General features: G+C 36.5%; 1 protein-coding gene across 3 annotated transcripts in view; it reads left to right on the top strand.

Annotated features, from left to right (window-relative positions):
- TFPI (tissue factor pathway inhibitor) overlaps positions 1 to 21382 on the top strand; it is a 205651-nt gene that overhangs the window by 62148 nt on the left and 122121 nt on the right. For all 3 annotated transcript variants that reach the window (XM_042822639.1, XM_042822640.1, XM_042822642.1), the window contains one exon: positions 15979 to 16156. The gene's annotated coding sequence lies outside the window, so the exon portion shown is untranslated. The remainder of the gene's footprint in view (positions 1 to 15978; positions 16157 to 21382) is intronic.

Below are 21382 nucleotides of genomic sequence, written 5' to 3'. Positions count from 1 at the left end.
CAGTCTGCTAGGATATTATTAGCAATGTGAATTTTAAACATAAAGCTGATGAAATGAAAGATAGGGATGATTTTACTGCCATTTTCAAAAGAATGTAACACTGAGAGTTGAGTTTTTTTTCCTTGAGCATATTTCCCTGCCAGGAGATGTGAAATGCTGCAGCAGTAAAAAGTTCTTGCATGCTGTGTATAGGAGAAGTGATCTTCAAATTGATGTGACACTGTCATAGTTCATAAATCTCCTCCTTCTTGCTGTGAAGCAGTACTAATCATAACAGTTGAGATGAATGGAAATATTTTTAATAGTTTAATCTCTGCAAGTATGAAATAATTCTTCACTAGGCCAGAATGTGGAATGTTGTCAGTTGATGATAGTTAATGCAAGCTGGAGACTTCTTGAGCCAAATAATCTAATGTGTCCAGACTGCACATGGAAATTGGAAAATGTCTAATTGCTTCTGTCCCCTGATCATGTGCTTTTAGTTTAACATCTTAAAAGTGTGTTTTATTTTAGCCTGTGTATGTTGCTGAGCTTGTAGGCCTATTCCACAAGTTTTCTTTAATGAGAAGGAAATAAGGAAATATGTCCTATGTTTTTCAATCTTCACCCTCAAACAATAGTCAGAAAGTCTAATACTATTAATTTTTCAACTTAATTTTTGGAATGATTTCAGGACTTTTCATTAAGTGGTCTTGTTGCTTTTATTCCTTTCAATTATGTAGTGTGCGAGATTCATTGGTCCATAACCATTTAATTTATATGTGAACTTTGTGTAGCTTTACAGAATATTTGCCTGCGTTTTTATTGCTCCTGTATTGAAAAGGCTTTTTGTGCTAACAAATAAGTTTTGTTGCAGTACCAGATGTGCTGACTTAGAAATATGTTTTTAAAAATTAATTCTGTATTTTCATTTGCTTCGTTTCCTTGAATTTCTAAGTGTAACACTGAGAAAGGTATTGGAAAACATGGCGCTATGCGACACAGTGCCAGATGCTGTTTTCATAATATTTAATGCTATTCCTTAAATATGGAATGTAATGCGCCATTTTTCTAGGAGCAGACTTCTTTTTTTTTTTTTTTTTTTTTACAATGCCTACATTCTGTCATTCAGCAACTTGAACCTGGATTTCTGTGAAATAACATCAATAAAATCCAGTTTTAAGTTTTTGAAGTAGAAGTTTCGTGTTGTTTTGCTTTTAGGGTAAGGGTTTAACTCATTTTAAAAAATAGCCTTTGTAACATTAAGTTTTGTAAAAGCTCTCCCATCAATGGAGAGTGAAATTATTTTCAACTAAATGGGAGAAATACCTTCCTATCCTTTTGCATCTATAGAGCTGTAAGCAGGCATTTAATATTTCCAACCAGGTTGTTGGTAACAGCGACTGGTTTCTTGGCAAGATGCAACAAATGCTGCTAAAGAGTACTTAAAAATGTGCCTTTAAATATGTAAAAGTTCATCATCGAAATCCTTCTGCACTTAGTTATTTGGTCTCCTGTTTCTTACTTACAAGTTTATTACTGGGTGTACTGCTTGAGGCTGTTAAGCACTGTCATTTGTGTTGTTGGTGGTTTCCCTTTTATAGAGGGGGCTGGAGTGAACAGATTTAAAAGCCACAAAAAAAAAAACCCCTCAGCTTCTTCTGTTTCTAAGTCTAAAAAAGAATATTATGCCTTCAGAGAGGCAGAATTCTTATTTCCTGTGTTCTTTATGGTGACAACAAGTCAGAACTAATTTTTTTTCAAAATTTTTTATTGTGACTGTTGTAATGCCAACTGTGATTCCCATGTTGGTTGCAGAACCCTTGCTGTGGCCAACAGCTGTCTATTGGTCAGCTTGAGAGATGGAGCTGGAGCTGGATGAGCAGCAGGAGGGAGAGATGCAGGGAAGAAGGTTGCCAAATACAGTGATTTGAAGTGCTATTGATTAAAAAAGTGTATATATTTTAAGTATGTTGCAAATGTCTTCTAACGGAAGGTGGTATTGTATGGTATTCTAAATTAATTATTCTGGTTCTAGAAGTGTCAACCATTTGCATGCATTCTCAGGTGCAGCATAGAAGGGTTTGTGAACTCCTAGTCCTGCTCTCCCCTTTTATCTTTTTCCTCTTATTTGTATGCTGCCTTACTCTTTCTGAAAGTGAGCACCTTTTTGCTTCCCCTTGATCCTTTGAGTGATGTGAAAACGCTGCTAGCATGCTTCCATTATTTCTAAGAGCTTCTTTAAGTAAATTAAGTGCATGACCTGACCACACAGAGTGACTTTTAACTCAGGAAAAAATCCAAGGAGAAGTCTGATAAATCTGTGAGTAGAGTTTTTAACTGGAGTAAACAATATAATCTCAGTTAACTTTGCCACTGTTTTGGGGCTGGTATCTAAAAATACCATGCTAACTTAGTAAAGATTTTCACTTGACTGCAGCAAAATTTAGTGCTGTTCTGTTTCCTGTAAGGCATTCTCAGGCTGGAAAAAGCTAGTACTTACTGCTATCTGGTGCAAAAGAAGGGGATACAGAATGGGAATAGAGTTGATCATGGCCTACTTAACATGCTGTGTTCCATACTGGCGCCCTGTGCCCATTATATCTTTGATTTGCTTTTTTAAATCTGTAAAATATATTTTATGGAAGCTTGGGAAAAATGAGAATAGTGATATAGCATTGTGGAACTGTAAATTATTCACTGTTGCTGAAAAGATATTTAAATTACAAAAAGGTGCTTAAAATGGCATAGAAGGCAGGAAGTATTTCTCATTATTTTGATTGGTTCTTTTTCCATTTCAGTTAAAGGCAGCCCCACAAGGCTATTTGACATTATTACGGTGTCCTAAATCCTAAGGAGCAGAACTCTTTAAAATAACCATATCTTTTTTGTTTGCTTCTGAGTAACAGTTCAGATTTCCTCTTGCTTGCTGAAATGATCCCCGTCCTTGTTTTCCCAAAGAAGAAATATGGTTCAGGAAAACCCGGTTTCAATTTTCTGAGAAACCTTATACAGTAACTGACTGTGCTGGCAACTGCCAAGTGTTGTGAAAAATGCTCTAAGAAATATTCAGCACAGCTTTCTTAAAAGGTCTTAACCAAACTTCTGTTTTGCAAACTGAACTTCATGCTTTTTTGGTAATACCTTGGTGTCTCACATCTGACCTCTGTATAAAAATACTGAAATGAGATTTCTTCCAAGTATTCTACACTAAGTGTAGATAAACTTTTTTCTTCATAAGATGTGTAGTGATTGCTTAAGTCTAAATGCATACTTCACATCTTTGGTAAATATCTTTAATGTTGCAAAATACTACATCATAGTCTGACACTAAAATTTCTCTTACAATTTTTTCATTAATACCTTTTCTTGAGTCAAGCTGTGCCTTTTATTTCCAGTTGTGGTGTAAATGGGAATAATATGTGGAAGAAAGTAATAATCAGAACCTATAATTCCTCATCTGATAGTTCTGGCTTTAGGCTAAGTTGCTTAAATAAACTCAAAAAATGGCATTACGTGTCTCTTGCTTGAAAGGATGCTTTATTGATTGATTTATACCTTTAATATTTTTACAGAGTTCTTCATGGTGTTTCATTTTGTTCAGCCTCCCTTTCCACTCCTTAGTTTTGGTTGTTTTTGTTTTTTTTTTGTGATGACTGAATTAGATGTGATGGAGGGAAGGAAATAATAGTTGTCACTATTCAGAAAAATAGAAGTACAAGACAAAAATGTAAAAGCACTTAAAAGCTCACTTTGATATAGAAATATTAGTATGAGTACAGAATATGTGGACATCATGTTCCAAAGTGATCCTGGGCAGCTTTATCTTCTGATCCTCTTGTAAAGAGTCTGATAGATACAGGCTTGTGTGAGGACTGCTCCACAAGTAGCGCTTTCTATTTTGCTCTGTTGGTCTGTGACATCGGAGGTGGATGTTGGTAGTGTGGCAGAAGAGACTTCCCACCAGTGTTCCGTTGTGTTTTGTTGCTGTGTGACAGATGGCAGCAGAGGGCAGTCTGGCAAAATGGTGTCTGACAAAGTGTTGATAAAGCAAAGTTACGCAATTGTATTCCGCCATGTGGAAAAAATGTCTCCTGTTGACTTTCTTTGAACATCCATGGAGATGAAAAAATGGATGTAAGCACAGTGAGGGGTGGGTGGTGCATTTCAGCAGTCATGCTGGTGATGTGGAAGACAAGCCATGTATGGCACAGGGTGAAGAGCATCCCAAGTAGCTCATCTGTGGGAATCAAAGAAATATGCCCAGGGAACTGCGTACACATCTGAAGACAGGGTTAATGAGTTGCAGAAGACTTGGAGCATTTTTTCAACCAGTGTGTTTCCTGTCTCTCAGAATGCAACTTGATTACTGTTCTGGGGCATGTCTTGTGCTACTGGAATTCTGCTCTGTAGCTCTACCTCTGCAGTTGAAAGTCAAAGATATGTGTTTTCGAAAGCTGGCAGAATATCAGGCAGTTTTCCATGGCCAGTCTAGCACTAACAGTATTTGTACTGCAGTTATCCTAAACTTCTCTAATTATGTTTGTGTATCTTAAGCTGAGTATAAGTTCTAGCTCAGTTAGGAAGAAATGAAGTCATTAAATCACATTTAAGTGCCAAAGCCATATTGTACAGTGACTGGATGGTCTTGCGCAGACATTGACAGCTGTGAAAGCAGCAGCACCTAAGGCCTGTTATTCTTCCAGTGTTAGTGCAGCCAGTGTCATCAGAAACTCATGAATCCTATGACTTAAACTGATTTTAAAAAAACTTCTGTAGGAGAACATCCTTGAAATTATGAGTATGTGTGATTTGAAAGGATGTAGCTTCATCAGTGAAACTTGAAAGTGAAATTCAAGACAAACCTGTAATCTTTCACAAAGTATTCTGTGTATGGTAATTTCAATCCCTGTAAGTGACTTCTAAACTGGGCACAAAGCTGCAGTCATTTTGAGAGTAATGGAATTTCACTGTTGCCTGTTATCTGATGAGCTTTCACAGGGCAAGTATGAAAAAAATGCTTAATTAAGAAGACATAATTTGGCAGCTCGTGATTAGGAAAGCTTTCCAGCTGTCTCATAGAATTTGAAATACTAAAGACATAAAGTTTCTTGGTGCTGGGTGTTTGTTTCCATGGAAGTCTTCTGTTTGCTTGTGTGACCACTACATGCTGAGGGCACTATAGTGTACTTCATGGCCGGGTAAAAGAAAGAACCTAAGAATGGGGATAGGGAAGAGGTGTAAGAAAACTAGCAAAAAGTACTTTGTGTCATTACACCATATAGGAGCAAGCACTGAGACTGTTATATAGAGGTAAGAGGTGACTTTCTAGGTCACAAAAACATGTCTGAAGAAACTTGCTTCCTGTGCTACGGTTTTATCTTCCTGTAACTGCTGTCAGCACTCTGTATGGGTTGAGAAGTCTATATTCAATTAAGTGCTCAGTTGTGTTGAACACAGTGTGTTCTGCGTTTGAAAATTGTTTTAAGTAAGTGCTCAGTTGTGTTGAACACAGTGTGTTCTGCATTTGAAAATTCTTAAAGAACTAGGTTTAAACACTGCTGAAACCATGAGAGCTGTGTGGTGTGTGATAGTAAAAATACCAATAATGAAGTAGTCTGTCACTTCTAAGCCAATTAATGAGTTAATCACTACGGTTCTGATAGATAAGATCTGACCATTACATATCACTAAACATCTGTTTTATACAGCCATCTTGAACATCATTTACCTTTTCTCCATTTTCTTAAGTCTGTGGTAGTAAAAGCCTGAGGAGACTTGTTTTTCTGATCTGTTTCTGTATCTGGTTGGAAAAGAACAGAATTCTTTCTTTGGCAAAATATTGGTTTAACATGAACTGCTTAGAATTTTTTCTCTGGCAGTGTCTAGAAATTGGATGCACAGAACAGTACAGTTTTTTTCTTCCACTCCTTCACAAGCTTCTTGATTTGTGTTGCTAGTAAAGCAGGTGTTGTCATAATTGAGTTCTGGATAAATCCTGTCAAGCCTTGATACCAGGTTAATTGCCAATCTTATTCTATAGATGATTTTATATGATTTGAAAGGTAGATAAAAAATCTCTGGAATTAGTTTTGTCAAATAATAAATGACTATAGGTAATGAAATAAACTGTATGGACTACAAACCAAATCTTATCTATGGAACTCTTCAGCTATGAGGTAGTACTTTAACACATCATTCAAGCATATTCTATGTGCAATTTATCCAGTGAAGTATTTTCTCATTTGCTTAGACATGTTTGTGCAGTGAGATACTAAGCTGTTATGACACTGGTGCTGTAGGAAAAGAGAAGATAAATAGTTTCTTTTAGAGCCTGAATTTACTTCTGCATTAATACAGCCCTTCTGAGGATAGCTTCCAGAAAAGCATCCTCTGTATTTTTCAGAGGCAGGCTACTTAAATTTAAATATCCAACAGTACTCTCAGGAAAAGCTGCTTTGCAAATGTTTATTAGGAGTAAGCACAGTTGAAAAAAGAAAATGGGGAACAGTAAGAAAAGAAGGCTAATTCCATGAGGAGAGTACTAGCCAAACAGAAGAGCAGCTTCTGTTACAAATATAAAAATATTATCAAATAATCAAAACTACTCTGATTGAAGGAACTCGGAGGACTGTGTAATAGAGATTAACTGAAGAATGTAGTGCAGAAGTGCCAAGATTTCTCCATCAGTAGCAAGATTTTCTCTTCAGAGCGAGGTCAGACAAAAATTGAACGGAAGCATTGTTTTGAATTTTATTTCTGCAAAATCAGTCAAATTCTGGAAGTCAAATCTCTTCTACAGCAGTAGTTTACAAAGAAGTGTTAAATGGCCAAGTTGAAATTAGTATTTCAAAGCCAACAGAAATTGAGCTGAGTGATCAGTAATGTGACAGTAGTCACAGTAGGTCTGTTTTGCCCAACATCCAGTTGGACAGGTGGCAACAACAGGTGTTTGGGGAAAATTGAGGATGACAGGATGAGCGAAGCAGGCAGTCATTTCCAGGCTTTCCACAAGAAAAAAAAGAGTGCAGCTTCAAGAGATGAAGATGATTTAGGAACTTCCCGCTCTGTGGCTAGTCATTGCTTTTTGAGTGAGCAGTAAGATGCTCTGAAATCTGAGCATGTAAATTGGGCTCAGATGGCTTATGTTAGATGAACTCCAGCCTAGCAGAGGAGAGGAAATGCCTCTATTCATTCAACGCGAAGCACGTGTCAAGTAATCTTTTCCATTTGACTCCAGAAATTACTATTTTAGAAAATGTGAATGTTAAGAAGGAATTTCAGCTCGTATTTATGGTTTCTGAAACAAGTAATTTAAAAATTCAGGCTGAATATTCCTTAGGGGAAGAACAATATCTTGTTAGATTTCTCTTCTATGTTTTTTGTCAGGAAAGATGTCTGCACTTCCTGATGAAGCACTAGAGCATTGGTAATCATAAATTGTCATTTAATCTTGGTGCAGATTAGCTATAAGCAATTATTAGATATGTAAATTGGGCGTGTTAAAGCTAACTGTGGGAAGTTGCCAGAGATAAAAACCATACGGCCAAAGTCTAAGAACCGCAGTGTTTAGCACCTTTTATTTTTGAAGAAATAGAAGGAGCTATTTGTTCTCTTGATGATAAGTTCTTTTGAATCACATCTCTTTATATGTCTATAAGAATTTAACTTCAATTTTAATACAATCAGTTGTTGTACAATGATTTTTCTGACTTCTTATTTGGTGTTAGCTGTATTATAGTTTTATTTGTAAACCCTCTGTCTTTTACATAGATTTATCTGGGCAGGAAATATTGTGCCTTCATTTTTAATTATTCCAAGTACCAATTTTGAAAGTCCTGACTTCTGTCTTAATTGACTGACAACTTTTTTTTTTTTTTTTTTTTTTTGCCCAGTTCTCTGCAGCCTCAAAAGATCGTAACCACACACTCACAGGTTCTCCTATTTAAGAAAACATTTATTTCCATGGCCTCTTAACTCCTTTCTGGGATACTGTAAGATGGAGGTGAATGCTTTCTCAAGGTTTTATTACAGCATTTCATTTCAAATATGCCTTTAAATCACAGTCTGTAGTGCTTTGAAACTAAATGCGGTAACTACTATTCCTCTCTGTGACAGTTTTGCAACTTAGTTATGTAGAATGCTTAAATTAATCGATTCCCCAACCAGTACAGTAAATTAGACTCTAAAATTGGTGAGTTGGTGAAAAACAGTGCATTGGTAGTTTATTTATGCTTGTGGTGTGTAGAAGAAATGCATGTAATGAGTGGTTATACAGAAAGCCAGAAGATTTGTTGATAGAGAATGTCTCTGAAATGATAGAAAATAAAAGAAAAATGTCAAATCCAAGCCTTGCAATTGCTAGTGTGAAATGATTAAATTCCACCTGTTCTTATGTTGGCATTCCTGAATATGTTTCAAATGCAGAAATATTATTAGTCAAAATTAGAGACTTGAAATCTGAGATAAAGTGTCAAAGAAAACAGGTGAAGGCATTGCATTTAGCAAAATTCTGGTGTCTTTGTACTGCCAATATTAATTCTGTGGTATGTTAAGGATGTACTATGTTGGAATACTATATTACAGGCTGAGAAAGCCAGTGGTGTGCAGTTTGGAGAAGAGAAGGCTGCTGGGAGACCTGAGAGCAGCCTTGCAGTATCTGAAGAAGGGCTATAGGAAGGAAGAGGACAGATTCTTTACCACTGTCTATTTTGACAGGACAGGGGGAAAGGGTTTCAAACTATAAGAGGAGCAATTTGATCTGGAAATAAGGAAAACACCTTTTTTTTAAATTACAATTATTATGGTGCTAAGGTGTGGGCGCAGGCTGCCCAGGGAGGTGCTGGATGCCCTGTCTTTAGAGATTGTCCAGGTCATACTGGATGGGGCTCTGGGCACCTGACCTAGCTGTAGATGTCCCTGTTGACTGTGGGGGAGTTGGACTAGATGGCTTTTAAGAGTCTCTTCTAATTCAGATGATTCTGTGATTCTAATATAATTATCATATGTAGTAAAAGGTCTTCATTGCTAAAATGAAAGTAACATCTTGGTACTGATGGAAAAATGTTTTCATCTACCCAGCGTTGCATTTAATTGTGTGCGGAGTACAAGGGGAAGGGGCATTCTGATACTTTTCAATTGGTCTTGACATAGCTGTTCTCTTCATAGTAACTGAACAATTTCGGTTTTTAAGTCATGCTTGTGTAAGAATATAACAACTGATAATTCCAGATGTTCAGTTTGTAGTGCTGAGAAAAACATTTCATGCAGATTTATTTCTATTTCTTATGCACAAGCTGAAAATCTTTTACTTGGAAGCAATAATTGCATTTTTATTAAACATGAGTTCTAAGGATATTTTTCAAGCTCTGAGGCTGTTTTTCTCATGGAGAAATCAATATAATCAGTCCAACAGATAAAGCTAGTAGCACTATTGCTTTCAAGTTTATGTATAATTGCCTCTTCGTTTACATTCTGTTTGTCAGACTGTTTCTATACAGTCTGATTAGATGTGAAAGGAGGGTTGCATACTGAGTACTTTTCCCTTCATAATTTTGAATAATTAGTGTTCATTAAGCAGGCGATGCTGCAATTGGAGCCCATGAGATAAGGAATGAACTTCATAGGTGATAGGTGAATTCTTACTGCTCTGGAATGAAAATGCTCAATTCATGTCTATTATTTTCAGTTTAACTTAATAGTAACTAGTATAAAGTAAGGTGAAAAAGTTACTCAGGATTGCCTCTGATCAAATATGATTGTGATCAATCAGCTCAACTGCCTGCCCTTTTCCCTGCCAATTTTATGGAACCTGGCTGAGGAATACTGATGCTCAATTGCAATTTCTTGTACCAGTTAATCAGCACAAGTGCTGTTAAGAACAGAGACTGTCTGGATGTAGACTGTATAATTACTTCAATGTTATGCTAATCTTGTAATCTTTACCTCTTCTAAAAATACTGCAAGAGAGGAAGTACTTAAAATTTGTGTGGAAAAACTCTTCTTTTACTTCTCACAACTAATTTCAGCCCTCCTCCTCGGATTCTGCTTTATTTCCCAAGTACTTTTTTTCTACAACTGTTGAATTCAATAAATCTCAGTGTCTGGTGCTGCTATATACATGTCTGCTACTTCAGGCTGTTTGGATTCTGCATTCTATCTTACAGCTTCCAGTTCGGCTTCAAAGGACAACTTGAAGTTTCACTACAAATTGTAGCCATTCTATAAGCTATCTGTATTTAATTGTTATTCACTACATGCTTTAAAATACTGAAGTGGTGTCAGAAATATGAAGTAAAACCTATTCCAGTTACTCAGCTTTCTCATCCAGAGCTATTATGGAAAAAGAGACTTTACACCCACAAGAAGACATGCAGTGGCTTTATTAAGTACTGAAAGAAAGAAGCCTACATCATATTTGTTTTTCTTGTTTCTATCTGTGAAGTTAAGTCCTCAATTACACCAGTGCTAACCGCGAGGGCACAAGGAACAAAAATTGCTCTTGAAATGAGTGCTTTGGTAGTAAAACAGCAGGCTACGATAGGTGAACAATGTACAACATGATTCAGAGGCCCTCCTTCATGTATTTCTGGTGTTGTTGCCATGCTGAGCATGTGTGCTCAGGACTTGCAGTTTTACTTAGCCAAAGATGAGAAGAAGGGTATTGCAAGAACTACTCTGCTCACCTAAGAACTTGAGTCATTTCCCAATGGATTGCTTCCTAGCATAACTTGGAATCCAAATGACCTGAAGCCAGATCCTTATTTCCAAGAAACAGTATTGACAGTGGTCCTCTGGGTGTAAGATATGTTTGGGCAGTGTGGTGTATGGGAAGGAAAAGAATAGCATTGGGAATATGTTCTCAGTAACCTGAGATTTCTGCAGTTAAGTTAACTGTGGGAATGCTTTCATGTAATGCAGTGCCTTTAGATAACATCATTGCTTAGACAGTGAAAAGACAGTTCTCAATATAGTTATGTAATTTGAGATAGGACATGTTTTCTAGCTGAGGATCTGATTGTACTCCTGCATTATGTGCAAGATGGTTTCCAAGGAATTCTTCACAATTGACTGACATTGTTTGGGGCTGGAAAGGAATTTCTGATTTAGAATAGTGTTATGAGATGGAAGGAATAGCAAGGTACCTTAGAGATAGTGTGCTCAGATGTAGTAACAGTAGGTGCAGAAACAGGGAAAGGATCTGCTTACCTTAGGAAGGCTTTTATGGTTCTTCTATAGGCAGAGGTCTCCAGAAGATACACTTACATCTCCACTGCCAGCTGTTACATGAGATCAGGGAAGGGGTGGATCATGGCTCCAGCCCTTCTGGTTGCTCAGTGCATTGCATGCATCTGAGTTCTCCTGGGTTGGCCCTGCCTTCTCAGCTGATGCTCAAACACCTGTTTAAGTTGTGACTCTGCATTTCTGGTACAAACAATTACTGGATTTAATTTTGGGAAGTAAGGTGAAATACTATTTCTTTCAGTTCAGATATTAGAGGAACAGTCCTGTGTCAGGGAAGATCTGTACCCACGGGGTCATGTCTTCAGGATTGAAGGCTGTTGACTGGTCACTGTCTGCTGGGAGAGCTAGGGGAAGGGAATAGGTAAGAGAAGTGTTCTGGGAGAAAATAATTCGTGCTCTGGTACAAAAGCATTGTCTAGAAAGGGCATTTTTTGGTGTGGAGTGTGCTTTGCTGTCCAAGTAAACTAACACAGAGGAACTGGAGTGCAATTTGAACAAGTACCTGGTAAATCTTGTATTAGATTCTGTATACGGATCTATGAATCTGCTATTAAAATACAGTGAATATCTGGAATATTTTCTAGTAAGGAAAATACTTGAATAGTTGTTTATAATGCTTAGAGCAAACTGGATTTACTTGTGAATCAAAATCATTGTATCACTTTCAAACCTTAGTTTTAGCACTACATCATTACTATGCATCAGATATTGATACAAAGCCTGAAAGCAAGTGCAGACACTAAAGTGTCTGGGTCTTTCATAATTACTTTGTACTATGTTAACCATTACAATGGTTAATTATATTCTTCAGGTGTATTTGGATGTGTTTAACTTCCTTAATTTTGCATTGCTTAGCTTTTTAAAATCAATTTGTTTAAAAGCACTAGCTCTAACATTCCTTTACACACGATCTCATTCTGCCATGACTTAATTTTACTCCTAGTTTAGTACCGCTTCATGTGGAGAAAAATTGGATTTAAACTTCGAAAATGCTGCTGCCTGTCAATTGCTCTAATCTCACCCACTTCTAATTTGATGCTTTCTGAACATGATGTGATCAGAACGTTCCCATTTGGAGCTGGTGGTTTCATGCCCCACTAAATCCGTTTCAGCATTCATCTGTATGATTCCCCAATCTTTAAAACTGCTTATGCCATTTTCGAATGCTTCCTCTTTTATTATCTTAATAATAAGGTCCTTGGGAAATGTTGAATACTCATAGGCGATATTTTCACTGCTAGCTTAACTTCTTTAGTACTGGAATAAACCAATATCTGTTACTACATTTCTTCTTTAAAAAGGACAGATGGCACAGAGGAAGATTTTCACAAAGAAGATTATCTTCTAGACATACCCTATGACTATCACTGGAGGCGTAGGATGAGTTGGAGCACGAATTGAGAGTGGAGTTAAAGCTCCCGTGATTTTAATGAAACTTTATCTATTGCTACTTGTCTATGTTCTTTCCTGTGTCTCTTCACATCTGAATTGTTTGTTGTCTTTTGTCCATTCAAAAGAGAAGGTAACACTCCTTTTCTCTGGTAATTTTTTACCATCTGTTTTTTTCTTGATTTCCGAAATCTACCTCAAATTTTCATCTGCTGCTTTTCCACTCACTCTCTTTATAAATAAATAAGGGGAATGAAGGAACTTGCGGTACATGCCATGTCAGCTTAGACTGCAAGTCTTTTCAGGGTCGAGTCATCTTAGGTAAAGTACTTGCAGTAGCTTGTATGAACTTAAGATCATTGCCATCATAAATATAACTAATAAAGTTGAGACCAGGTAGGGGCTGCCAAGAATCAGTAATTTCAACATGCCTTTCATCCTTCTCATTTGCCTGAGCCAGACTGTAATAGATTTACTAATTTTTATTTATTATTGATCTCTTTTCAAGCTTAAAGAAGGTGGATTTAAGTTAGATATAAACAATTCCTATACAGTGAGAGTGATGAGGCACTGGAAGAGGTTACCCAGAGATGTGGTTGGTGCCCTGTCCCTGGAGGCTTACAGGGCCAGGCTGGATAAGGCCCTGGGCAACTTAATCTAGCTGTGGTGTCCATGTTTATTGTGGGGCAGCTGGACTAGATGGCCTTTTTGAAGGTCCCTTCCAACTCTAAGGATTCTGCAACTCTGTGATTTTGTATAGTCAAATAGGAATGTATGTAAAAAAAAAAAAGCGGTTCCACACATTAATCAGAGGTAGCACTTGGAGCGTACAAGAGCTGCATTGCAGATTTTCTTTGGTCTAGAGATGCATTACCAGAAGTTGTAGACTATTTGGAGGGGCAAATCAGGTACCACAACCCTTGAGGGAGCTCTCATTTGTTTTCCAGTTCTGAGGGAACAGAAGATGGTCCTGGGGGCTGAGCAGCGCGCTTGGAGAAGAAATTGGGTTTTTCATTTCGTTGGGCCAGGTTGTGTTGAACTGCCTTTAAAATGCTCTTGTTCCTGCTGTTATTTATAGATACAGCTGTTAAAATATCTTCTATTGAAACTATAAGTAGTATTTAGTAAGAACATAGGAGAATCTTGAGAATCTTAAAGAATCTTGGGTCAAGTTTGAAGAGAAAATGAGGTTATTGAACCTTAACTCTAGGAATTAAAGGAAATAGATCATTGAACTATGAATAGGAATGAGCAGTGCAAAAATGAAAACCATAAAAATCTGCAGTTGGGAAAACTAGAAGATTAATAGACATCTGGCTGTGGTGCTGAGTATTTCCATCTATCAGTGTCAGAAAATACTGCAGCTCCTTGGCATCTCCAATAGAGGCGGAAGAAAAGGGATATGACTTTAGTGGAAGATAATAAATTTAATAAAAAACAACAACAACAAAAAAAACCCCACCACAAAATAAAACTAATTGGCTGTCATATTTGCTTCTGCATGGGAAGTACTTGCCATATTAATCTATGGAGATATTAAGCATGTGGGTTGTTGATTATTAATAAAAGGAAAAATGTTCCTTTGTTTAGCTTGATGGCATGCAGTGATATCACTTCATATGAAATGCAGGTGATCTGTCTACCCTCAAGTAGTAAAAGCAAATTCAGAATGAAATTAGAAACATAAAAGAAAATCAGTAACATTTTAACTAATTTGGTCAAAGAAATAATGAAACCCAGCAAGTAGTGTAGTCTGAGTGTTATTTTTTCTCATTTTTTTTTGCTTTTTTTTTTTTAACACCCTCAAAGTCATGTTTTGGGGCATTACTATGTTAGGTAATAGAACTGAAAGGCACTAAAAATGAAATAATTTATATAACGACAGCATAAAAAGCTGTTAAGATGTAAAAGTCATAAATGAATAGTATTTGTTTCTTTATTCCTTAATTCTTTTTTTAAAAAAAAAAAGAAAAAAAAGAAAAAAGCTATTAAACAACGCATAATTCTGTGTTTAACGAAGATATTAATTTCCTTCTCTTGCCTCAAGACTGATTATTCAGATTGCTTCCACTTCTGGGAGCAGTGCGAAAAAGATAGCACTAATTCTATAATGTAAGTGATAAATGAGTTAATGAGAACCTAAATGAATGCAAGTTTCAATTCACGTAGTTGCTGTGGCTTATTGTGTTGAAAAGATGAAGCTATCCTTGTAGTTCTGGTACCTGTACTTTCTGAATGATTTTTAAAAAATTCTGTCTATTGACTGGGGGGAAAGACATAAAAATACATAAAAGCAACAAACAAAACAAAAGTAAAGAAAAACAACAGACAGAACTTAATGTTCGGTCCTAAGAAGGACTGCAAATCATTAATAAGCTGCAAGGGAAGATGCTGTTATTTGACAATAATGGTTCAGATAAAGGGAAAATGGAAGATATTTGCCAACAGGTTGAGGTTTGTTATAGATTGCACAGTAAAAGCTCTTCTGTTTTGGCAAGTCACTGCTGCTGTCAAAGTAGAAAACAGTATTTCATATAGTTCATGTGTTACATATTGTTGATGATGTTTATTTTGGTTTGGGTAACAGATACAGTAGTCTTATTTTATCCCTACTTTTACATTGCTATAGTTTTCCACTCTTGAAGTTTGAAATATTTGGCAGAAAAAAATACTTGCTTTGGCTTTGTCTTTTGGCATCTCTTAATGAAATATCTGTCCCGTTGATTTTATGTATTTTTATAGGTGATAGCAAAGGCAGCTTTAACAGTATGACAACCAGCAAGTTAGGTTATTGGACAGGAAGAGTTGTCATTACTCAGTGTATAACACTGAGAGTAGTGGTATCAATGAAAGGAAAATTCACCTGGCTACTTTGAGTCACAGGTGATGCCAAGCAGATTATCTTCTAAAACTTAAAATCTGAAAACTCAGCACTTGTTCTCATTCTCTTCAACCCCATTCCTAAAAGGAAAGCTTTGGAGGATACTCTGCTTTTAAATTGGATCAAAACACTTGTAACATTTCTCTAGTCTCTACAGATTAATTAAAAATACTGGGGAAAAAAAAAAAAAAAGTTTTTGAAATTCATGTAAAAAGCTTGTGATTGAAAATGTATTACGGCTGTAAATTACGAAAACCTAATTGATAAAATTAAACTAGAGTCGAAGATGAACAAGAGAATAATTTCAGACTTGAAGTCAACATTGCGTAAGTTGGCAAGATGTGTTGATTGTTACTGCTGCTAGTATGGCACAAGAATCATGTCCTGAAGTGTCATAGATGAAACGTGATGTGAATGTCTGTTCTATATTGACCCTACCCTGAAAATGGATTGTTTTTTAATGATCATTTCTGTGTTTGTTTTAGGAGTATAATTTGGAAGATGTGAAATGGCAGCTACTGAGCAATTTCTTTATGGCTAGACTGGATAACTGCTTTAATTAGAGCTTGCCTGATGTTTATGTACTTGAGGAAATGGTTTACCTGTGTAACTGAGAACATGACCGAAGGAAGCGTTTCCTGCTGCTGAAGTCTTTAAAATCAGGTAAGTCTTAAGCCTATCTAATAAATTCTACTGTGAGAATGGAGTACCACTTTCAGTCATGTGAGTTCAAGCTTTTGGCTTGCCTGGGCTGCATTCAGGGAAGAGAATTGTTTAGGGCCATTATCCTGAAAGGTTACTTCAAAAGTAATGCCTCACTATTTTCATGGAACACATACGAAGAGCACAATAACACTATTTAACAGACCAAGTTATGAGCTACAAAACTCTTTTGCAACAGTCTTCACCATTAGCTATGCTTTTTCAGTAGCCATGAGCAAGAACCTGCGTGCTGCACTTTTGTAATAACCTACACTAGAGCAGATGACCCATGGTCACTGCTGCTGAAATGCACCACTCACCCCTCACTTTGATTGTATCCATTGTTTGGTCTCTATAAATGATCAGTGAAGGTCAGTGGGTGCCATTTTTACTGCATGGAGGAATTCAGTGACGTACCTTTTCTTCATACACACTTCCATGTCAGAAGCCATTTTGTCTGACTTCCTCTCTGCTGCCATCTTTTGCATGGAAACTAAATCTAATGGGGGAATTGGTAGGAAGGTTCAACATCTATTGCCATACTACTAACATCCACCTCTGATGCTGTGCTCCAATAAAATAAAATAGCATGCATTACTTTTGGAGTAGCCCTCATAAAATATCTATGTAAGTAACAATATGATACTTTTTACACTTTTTTTTTTAAACATACAAAATAGGGCAACAAAACCATTAAACTAGAGGGATATGTGACCTTGTTTTGCAAAAAGTAACATACACAGCTTGTTTGATGGCAGTGGTTTCAATTCACAGTGAGTTCTCAAGGTGCTTGTCGAACTTTGGATTAAGTTCTACTCTTCCTGTGCTTTATCCTTGAAAAAGCTGTTTAGAAATGTGTGTACTGGGAAAAAGCAGTGGAACTGTGTGGAATTGGAAAGTGAGGGATCTTTCTTTCTGGTGAGACAGGGCTTATAAAAACCTGTTGAAGAGACATGATCATGATTTGGATTGCCATTTCATGCATTTGAAAACTTTCAATTGATGCATTTATGTTGATTGAAATGAAGCCGCAAATGACCCAAAAAAATGTTGTGGGTTTTTTTCAGTATTGAAATCTATTCTCAAATTACTTTCTCACAATGGAAAGCACAGCTGCATCTTTTCCTCTGTTCACAGGGCTGTGTTCAGCCTTAATATCAAAACCCACAAACTTGCTATCATGTGAGTTCGTGCTGGGCTGAACCCTCCCCATGCCCTGTGTTCAATCCAGATGTTCATCATGCACAGATGTTTGGTGCCCAGTGGCAGTTACACATCTGGGGCAGAGCAGTAGAGCCATGATAGCATGGCAGCAGGCCATTTGGGCCTTACTGGGAGCTGTGCTAGGCTCCAGGTTTGCCTGGTTTAACTGGCATCTTTTAGTCTCAAATGTTGAGGAACTCCTAACTGTTACATTTTGCTGAGGCTTATTTAAATTACTACATTAATTGAAGATTGACTCGAAACTTGGAAAAGCAAGTGTTTTGAGTCCATGTCGACTGGTGACTTGAGAAAATGTTGGTGTTACAAGTGAAGGTGATAATGACAGAAAATGAATAAAACACAAGAATAGAAAATTAAATTGCAATAAGGCCTCTTGCAATGAAGACTTAAAGCTGAGTGATGGCTTCTGTTAAAAGGCTTTTTTTAACTACAGATTAAGGTACGATTGTGAGAACTAGGAATTCAAACACAATTGTATGTAGTGCAGCCAGGGGTGTTGTGAATGCAGTAGTTTGTGAGAACTGACATGTGATGTTCACATCACGAGTTTTGGTATTGGTACAGTGCTTTAAGTTAATACAAAATCTAGCTGTTACATAAAGAAAAAAGGTGCTTGTACTGCTGGCATAGTTTCCTCAGGAGGATCTTGTATACAAGATGTACTGAAGCCTTGCACGATAGATTTCAAAGTATTTTAAAAGTGATTCAAATAAAACTTTGAATGGAAAGAACTGGAAATGACCCAAAACAAAAGTCCTAGTATGTTATATAGAGAGAGATGACTTGTAACAGTCATAGCTATAGAGGAAGAAAAACGAGGTTATTCCATTCCTGAAGCTTGTGAAAGGCAGTGGCTGAAATTTTATCCATACAGGAAAGCTGCTCATAGGAAGACATAGGAGGTACATGAAGCTTGAAAACAGATTCAGGCTTTGTTGAGGTTTTTTTTCATCACTTTGAGCTGGCAACGTCATGCAGTGTTAAACCCACCTCTGTAAAGAATATCGGGTGACATTTTTTTTAGATGTGGCTGTCACTAAACGTTTTTTAACAAAGTAAAAGAAAATAAGTGGGTAATTTAACATTGATTTATATATTCATTCAATCATCTTCGCTTTTTTATTTTTATAGTAGCTTATAAAACTTTTATAAATGTGACAAATGACAGTAATGTTTGGTGCAGCTAGATGGTTGAACTCTTAGGTGCAGGAATTTCACCAAATATTCACTTTAATCAGCATAGACTTATAGACATACACAGAGGGGAATGTGGGAAATGAACAGTGATGGATGGCACGTAACTTACAATTTAATTGTACTACGGACTCAAATCTGCTATTGAAATAGTTAAAATTACTGATGGAATTGGTTTTGGTTGCCCTAGTGTATTCAAGTTTTTTTTGGTCATAACATTTCTGATGTCATCCTGTGCAGTGTGTTGTATGTGTGTGGTAAAATGGATGAACGGCTTATTTCCCTTGAACAGTCACAGTTTGGTTTGAAAGATGTGTAATTACTGTCTTTACAAACAGTTACAACTTAACCTCAATGATGTTCAACTTTTCAGTTTAGAAAAGTATTACAGACATTGCATGTGGGATATTTGGAAGGTTTCATTTAGACAAAGTGCAAAATGGTGGCAGAAATCATTTTTAAAATTTGACTACTTCGTCTCAAATGTTCCATTTCAGTAACATTGTAGTTCAGTTTCAGGGAGGAAAAAATCCATCGAATTCAGTGTTTTGGGATAGCTTATGACTAATGTAGTCAACATTGACTAAACTTAAATTACTTAAGATTACATACTCCATACTCAATATATTTTACATGAAGGTGCATTTTGAATGCAAGTTGAATTGACAGAAGCTGAGATTGTCCACAGAAAATAAATGCAGTCAATCCTTGCAAAATGCATTTAAATTTGAATAATTTAGACTTAACTATCTGCAGTTTTACAACTCAACTTCCTTCCTCTGAAAGGATTGAAATGTTTTATTGGTAGGCTTGACAATTTCATCTGATGTGTTTAAAATGCAATTCTGTGTTGAATACAGTCAGTGTACCTCAGCATACTAATGTTTTCCTGTATTGAGAATAAAATGGCTGCTAATCTCCTTCTGTCCTTCTTGAGCTGCATGCTGCTGTGTATATTTATCATAGTGTTTTACTTCTCTATAATTCTTTTGTAGGCTGAATCTATTTGCTCTGTGAGCATATGTGCTCTACTGATAACTTAAAGGAAGGATGGGACCCAGTCCTGCTTTAACACTTGGTCCCCTTTAAAAGATTTGCTAACCACTCAGGTCTGCCAGATGAAACGTTTTGTGTAACTATGTACTAGAGGCAAAAGAAACTAGTTCAAATCCAGTAAACAGTAGGTCTTCGGAGGTTCATTCTGACTGAAATAACTGAATGAACATATTTAGGATGCGATTACTGGTGTCTAGCCCAGAGAGGATGAAGCTTGGGCATCCGTAGTATGGCTGGAGGAGTTTTAGTCTCGATTTTAGAAAACTTCAGAGCAAGCACAAGCTGGCAGCATCCATTTGGAATCTTGCAGTGAATTGGTTGCGCAAAAAAAAAAAAAAAAACTTAGGAAAAAGTATGACTAGTTCTTAAGCACTCTCCTCTGCTATCACTGTGAAGAACTCCACAAATAATATCATAATCTCACATTTAAGAAAAACAAAAGCAACTTCCAAGTCATGAGTCCAAAGATATACTAAATGTTAATATTGTGATGAAAAGGGACCTGTGATTTTCTTGTGAAAAATTATTGGTAGGCAAATAGGGTATGCTGAAAGAATGACACTTGTCATGTACTCTGACTGGAACAGCTCATAACAAAGTTCCTGCAGAAACATATATATATTATATATATATATATATATTATATATATATATATATATATAATTAGATATATATATTAAAAAACCTATCACAGAGAATGTGCTCATAAATTTGTATGAAGGATAGATCCTTGTTATACATATTTTGATATAGGCCTTATTTCTGATGTTCTTTATTGATGAAGGTAGGCTAAGGGAATGCAGGAGTGTAATACAAATGATGGGTAATGACTTAGTGTGGGTTGCAAAGATTAAATGCCAAAGAAATAGTAAAAGGTAAAGAATTGCTCAAAAGATTCTTTGGGTAAATACTGATGATTTCATAATTATAATTGCTTTGAAAAGTGTCTGAGATTGGAGAAATAAGAAGTTTGAGGTTCTGCTGGGAATCTTGTGTATGCCTTAGGAATTTGTATTGAACATATTCTTTACATTTACCTTGTTCTGTGATTCTCTTAAATTCTTGTTTCCACAAATAGGGTACGATTTGATAAAAGGAGATTTATCCTAAACTGGAATTTTGATAGGGGAAAAAATAGTAGTAGACTTCATAGCTTCCATGCAAGGATATCAGCTGAGTTGGTCTGCTAGCAACCTGTTTAGATATGATGACAGAGTAGACATGCTTTTTTTGATAGACTTGGATTTATCTAACATGCAGTGTTGTAGTTAAGAAAGAAGGTGTGCCTCTCTTCCCAAAATACTGTTCACAGAGTATTTAGTCAACTTTATTGGCAGTCGTGCTGTGTGGTGTTAGAACTGATTTGTGACAGTGTAGCGATTACTCCATTTAATCATGCTGTTAAACAGATTCAGTCAAATTGACCTTGTTAGAAGCCATATCAGAACCACTCCAAGAAATTCCTTCATAGAACTGTGCTGCTTTATCATATCTAATGCAATGTAGCTGTAATGAAACACAATGTAATGCAACTTTTAAAGCTGTATGAAAAAAATTTGAGCTGCATGAGAATGTTCACCTTCTGATATTGGGCATTAGAAAAAATGTTTGGCATAGTGCTTAAAATTGAGGTGGCTGACTAGAAATGAGGACTCAGATGTACCACCTTTCAGAATCTATACTTCCCGATTTTCACAAAACAACAAGCAAGC

The sequence above is a fragment of the Centrocercus urophasianus genome, unplaced genomic scaffold, assembly GCF_019232065.1.
Source record: "Centrocercus urophasianus isolate 14NV4802_14NV808 unplaced genomic scaffold, USGS_Curo_1.0 seq_20, whole genome shotgun sequence".
NCBI lineage: Eukaryota > Metazoa > Chordata > Aves > Galliformes > Phasianidae > Centrocercus > Centrocercus urophasianus.
The sequence above is the reverse complement of the archived record's forward strand: the minus strand, read 5'-3'. Positions and strand labels throughout refer to the sequence as shown.